The sequence below is a fragment of the Mixophyes fleayi genome, chromosome 4 (assembly GCF_038048845.1).
Source record: "Mixophyes fleayi isolate aMixFle1 chromosome 4, aMixFle1.hap1, whole genome shotgun sequence".
Classification (NCBI taxonomy): domain Eukaryota; kingdom Metazoa; phylum Chordata; class Amphibia; order Anura; family Limnodynastidae; genus Mixophyes; species Mixophyes fleayi.
Genome location: NC_134405.1, coordinates 37,274,615 through 37,280,614, shown reverse-complemented (window position 1 = coordinate 37,280,614; position 6,000 = coordinate 37,274,615).

Below are 6,000 nucleotides of genomic sequence, written 5' to 3'. Positions count from 1 at the left end.
TTGTTGGATGAGCTTTGCTGTCTGTTATTGTTCTCAAGAAATATTGGCAACTAGATGGGCCGTGTGGTCCTTGTATGCTGACAAATTCTAAGATTCTATATTTGAAATCATGAATATTTTAGCTTTACAAAAACCCATTGTCACGGTTCTCAAACAGAAGTACAGCTAGGAGTCATGAATTCGGTGAAAAACACTGTGTTTATTTGCAGAGAGGTGATAACAGGTAATAAGGAGCAGTGATAAATACCAGGTTCCAGCTGATGCAGCAAGTAGCATGAAATGTCCAGAAACAATCAGGTAAGGACAACAGGAAATGACATCAGGATTAGGACAACAGGAAAGGACATCACAGGATGGGACAACAATAACCAGCAATGACTGCTGGGAGGAACAGGTATATATAAGGGGAATGAGACACACCCAGGTGCATGAGATAATTAGTGAACATACAGGTTAACTCCTTAAGCACAAGAATAATGCACGATAGCAGCACCTCTGGTGAAAAGAGGTACTGCTGGAACACAAAATAGAAATACAAATAATAGAATGACAAAAAGGCAGGAGCTGCCATGCAAGGCAGCATGTAATGCATACGCTGTAGGCAGATCATGACAGTACCCCCTCCCTTAAGGGCGGATTCCAGACGCCCAATTACCAAAAATGTCTGAAATCATCGGAATCATAGTCCAGAATTGGGGGGCCAGCAGAAAAGTCCTCGTCCATGGGTGGATGAGCAAAGGAGACTATGCCAGCTGCCAGTTCAAGCTCTGTAGACCTTGCTCTCTTCTTTCGCTTTTTCTTTTTGCGAGAATTCCCTGGAACAGCAGTTTGAACCAATTGGGTGGAGCACAAAGAAATCTCTAGGCCAGGTGAGATGGGTGGACCTGCTGACAATACAGAGGCCCCGTAACAAGGCATAGCGGGAGGTGTTGGTGAAAACTTGTTGATCACTGCCTCGACAAATAGTTGTAAATCAGAAAGAATGGGGTGATCAGACTCAACAAAAGGGTTTGCCCATTCCATAGCCTCTCCTCTAAAATGTGTTAACAAAAACAAAACTTGCCTCTTTGGGTCACTGGCAAGGCTAGGTACTGAGGGGAAATAAGAAGCACAAAACCTCAGTAGAGCACTAAATTGAGAAAGGTGCCCCTCAAAGGTAGATGACAGCTCACACTTGGCACCCTTGGCAACGGATGGTTCGGACTTGGCAGCAGGCTTGACAACAGGCCCGGACTGGGCGGCAGACTTGGGAGCAGGCCCGGACTGGGCGGCAGACTTGGGAGCAGGCCCGGACTGGGCGGCAGACTTGGGAGCAGGCCCGGAGTGGGCGGCAGACTTGGGAGCAGGCCCGAACTGGGCGGCAGGCTTGGGAGCAGGCCCGGACTGGGCGGCAGGCTTGCCAGCACTTTGAGAAGCCTGAGGGCAGACAGCACTTTGAGAAGCCTGAGGGCAGACAGCACTTTGAGAAGCCTGAGGGCAGACAGCACTTTGAGAAGCCTGAGGGCAGACAGCACTTTGAGAAGCCTGAGGGCAGACAGCACTTTGAGAAGCCTGAGGGCAGACAGCACTTTGAGAAGCCTGAGAGCAGACAGCACTTTGAGAAGCCTGAGGGCAGACAGCACCAAGTGGTAACTCGGGCTGGACCGCATGGACTGGCAACTCGGGCTGGACCGCATGGACTGGCAACTCGGGCTGGACCGCATGGACTGGCAACTCGGGCTGGACCGCATGGACTGGCAACTCGGGCTGGACCGCATGGACTGGCAACTCGGGCTGGACCGCATGGACTGGCAACTCGGGCTGGAGGGACAGAACCCCCTCTGGAGCAGACTGTAAGAGCAGCGCCCCCTCTGGAACAGTCGGTAAGGGCAGCGCCCCCTCTGGAGCAGACGGTAAGGGCAGCGCCCCCTCTGGAGCAGACGGTAAGGGCAGCGCCCCCTCTGGAGCAGACTGGAAGGGCAGCGCCCCCTCTGGAGCAGACTGGAAGGGCAGCGCCCCCTCTGGAGCAGACTGGAAGGGCAGCGCCCCCTCTGGAGCAGACTGGAAGGGCAGCGCCCCCTCTGGAGCAGACTGGAAGGGCAGCGCCCCCTCTGGAGCAGTCGGTAAGGGCAGCGCCCCCTCTGGAGCAGACGGTAAGGGCAGCGCCCCCTCTGGAGCAGACTGTAAGGGCAGCGCCCCCTCTGGAGCAGACGGTAAGGGCAGCGCCCCCTCTGGAGCAGACTGGAAGGGCAGCGCCCCCTCTGGAGCAGACTGGAAGGGCAGCGCCCCCTCTGGAGCAGACTGGAAGGGCAGCGCCCCCTCTGGAGCAGACTGGAAGGGCAGCGCCCCCTCTGGAACAGTCGGTAAGGGCAGCGCCCCCTCTGGAGCAGAGGGTAAGGGCAGCGCCCCCTCTGGAGCAGACGGTAAGGGCAGCGCCCCCTCTGGAGCAGACGGTAAGGGCAGCGCCCCCTCTGGAGCAGACGGTAAGGGCAGCGCCCCCTCTGGAGCAGACGGTAAGGGCAGCGCCCCCTCTGGAGCAGACTGGAAGGGCAGCGCCCCCTCTGGAGCAGACTGGAAGGGCAGCGCCCCCTCTGGAGCAGACTGGAAGGGCAGCGCCCCCTCTGGAGCAGACTGGAAGGGCAGCGCCCCCTCTGGAGCAGACTGGAAGGGCAGCGCCCCCTCTGGAGCAGACTGGAAGGGCAGCGCCCCCTCTGGAACAGTCGGTAAGGGCAGCGCCCCCTCTGGAGCAGTCGGTAAGGGCAGCGCCCCCTCTGGAGCAGACGGTAAGGGCAGCGCCCCCTCTGGAGCAGACGGTAAGGGCAGCGCCCCCTCTGCAGCAGACGGTAAGGGCAGCGCCCCCTCTGGAGCAGACGGTAAGGGCAGCGCCCCCTCTGGAGCAGACTGGAAGGGCAGCGCCCCCTCTGGAGCAGACTGGAAGGGCAGCGCCCCCTCTGGAGCAGACTGGAAGGGCAGCGCCCCCTCTGGAGCAGACTGGAAGGGCAGCGCCCCCTCTGGAGCAGACTGGAGCTCAGGAACAGAGACAGCGGCTGAAGACTCAAAACTGGACACAGTGGCAGGAGACTCGGAACCGGACACAGTGGCAGGAGACTCGGAACCGGACACAGTGGCAGGAGACTCGGAACCGGACACAGTGGCAGGAGACTCGGAACCGGACACAGTGGCAGGAGACTCGGAACCGGACACAGTGGCAGGAGACTCGGAACCGGACACAGTGGCAGGAGACTCGGAACCGGACACAGTGGCAGGAGACTCGGAACCGGACACAGTGGCAGCAGGCTCCAAGCTGGAGGCAGATGATGTGACCTCAGAGCTGGAGGCAGATGATGTGACCTCAGAGCTGGAGGCAGATGATGTGAACTCAGAGCTGGAGGCAGATGATGTGACCTCAGAGCTGGAGGCAGATGCTGGCACCTCGGCACAGGAGACAGAGGCTGGCACCTCGGCACAGGAGACAGAGGCTGGAGCTGGCAGATTGGGTCTCTTCGCAGAGAACAGGAATGCTGGAGCATAAACAGATTTGGAGTGCCGAGAGGAAACAACAGGGGATGGTTCAGTAAGCTGACGTGGTCTACGGACAGGACAGTCCTGCAAGAAATGTGCATTGCTGGCACAGTAGAGACACAGTTTGTTGGTTACTCTGCGCTGTCGCTCCACTTCGGTCAGATGGGGGCGTGGCCCACTTGTGAACCGGGCATTAGTTAAACTGCAGTTGTTAGTTATATGCAAATTTGACATGGTATTATTGCAAGGTGTTGCCGGCACGGATTCAGCAGCAGACAGAGTTGGCTGGGTCAAATCAACAGCATTAGATTTCAGTGAAACCGTCTCTGATAGTCTCCTGAGTGGGTCCGAAAGCAAAGCGGAAAATCCGGCCAGCTGGGAGCGCAACAATATAATGTCCATTTGTAAGGTTTGTAGCAGGGGTGATTTCATGATAGGTAAAACAGACATGTTGCAAAAGACAAATGAAAACTTGATTGCAGCAAAAAAAAGTCCAAGAATAAAACAAAACTTTCACCTGACTCCAAAGCTGTTTTTTAGGCTGGTTATACTGTCACGGTTCTCAAACAGAAGTACAGCTAGGAGTCATGAATTCGGTGAAAAACACTGTGTTTATTTGCAGAGAGGTGATAACAGGTAATAAGGAGCAGTGATAAATACCAGGTTCCAGCTGATGCAGCAAGTAGCATGAAATGTCCAGAAACAATCAGGTAAGGACAACAGGAAATGACATCAGGATTAGGACAACAGGAAAGGACATCACAGGATGGGACAACAATAACCAGCAATGACTGCTGGGAGGAACAGGTATATATAAGGGGAATGAGACACACCCAGGTGCATGAGATAATTAGTGAACATACAGGTTAACTCCTTAAGCACAAGAATAATGCACGATAGCAGCACCTCTGGTGAAAAGAGGTACTGCTGGAACACAAAATAGAAATACAAATAATAGAATGACAAAAAGACAGGAGCTGCCATGCAAGGCAGCATGTAATGCATACGCTGTAGGCAGATCATGACACCCATGAAATTCCATAGACAGAAAAAAACCTTATGCTTTAACATTTTCAATTATGAAAATCTAAAATTTAGGAAAACGATCATGGAGGGAGATTCCTGTCACCTACAAAATGATGGAGCTGTTATTTCACACTCCTGTCCTCTATGGTCAGCTTAGAACATGAAACTGATGTTACAGTAATCACAGAGTCACCAACCTTCCCGTAGGTGTAACCAACCCTGTCAGGGGCACACGCAGGATTTGCAGAGGGGGGTTTCCCCACCACGCTGCCAGTGGGTGTGACCATCATGCATGGGGGCATGGCTATAATTTTAGACAGTACTTGGCTGCTCTCCCACTCTCTCTATCCCCATAATATACATGGGCAATGCTGCAAGCACTACTGTTGTATTGTTGTACTGTTGTAGGTGCACGCAGTTCTCTCTTTTTGAGCAGAGCTGTGTGAAAAGGGGGCAGGGTCCAGCCACCTCACTTATCCAGTGCCACAGGCTTGGAGGAGGGTTTTCAGGCACTAGGAACCCCCCCTCCCCTTGGTTTGCCTATGCCTGTGCTCACAGGCGTAGGGCTGGTTTAGCTCTATGGCAGGGGGCCCATACACTGTGGGTTTCCCTGCTATAGTGCCACCAGCCTGGGCTGAAAAAGTCTAGTGGTGAAAAGCACTATGACTATTCCCACAATCCTGGAGCATTGGGTGCTTGGAAATGTACCAAACACAGATGAGCTAAAGCATTTTGTCAGAGTTGCACTACAAGGCTCAGCATGCACAGGTAGCCATTAAGTGGCAGCCAGGGCATGCTGCTATTTGGTGGCACACAAGTGACAGTATACCCTTAAACCAAGGGCCCTGTAGTGCATCAGGGAATTAAAAAAAAAACAACAACATTTATTATACATCACTGCTCTAGCCAACCCTCATTATCACCTAGATACATACTGGTACTACTGGAATCTTCTTCATCTAAATTTAGGTCCAAGGATCCCAGTTGTGAAAAGAAAGAAAAAACATTTAGGTTTGACGCAGTACTCGCTCACTTAGAGTTCCAATCATGAATGAGCTGTTTGCGGCTGTACAGTCATTTATATCTGGGGATCTTATACTACCTATACTTAAGCCTTGAGTAGAAGGAATTGACAAAAGTAGGTGAAATAAAACTGGAGGAGTGTTTTGTTACTTGGAGCTACGGTTTGTGTAGGGAAAGTAAAGGCTCATCCACATTAGCAGCTTCTACTACTGCGAACATAAATTGGAAATAAAAAATGCTGGGATATGAGGTTACATAAAGATATCAGTGCGCTTATGAATCCACCATTATAATGATAACAATGATAAATGGTCTTTTGGGTGTTTTTATTATTGGTTTCCAGATTGTCAGCCCCCCATGAGCCACAACCCTTTGTTCCATCTTTCAAAATGTAGTAGAATGTACAATATCTATTAATAGTGGAAAAACATATTGGTTCAAAAACAGAAT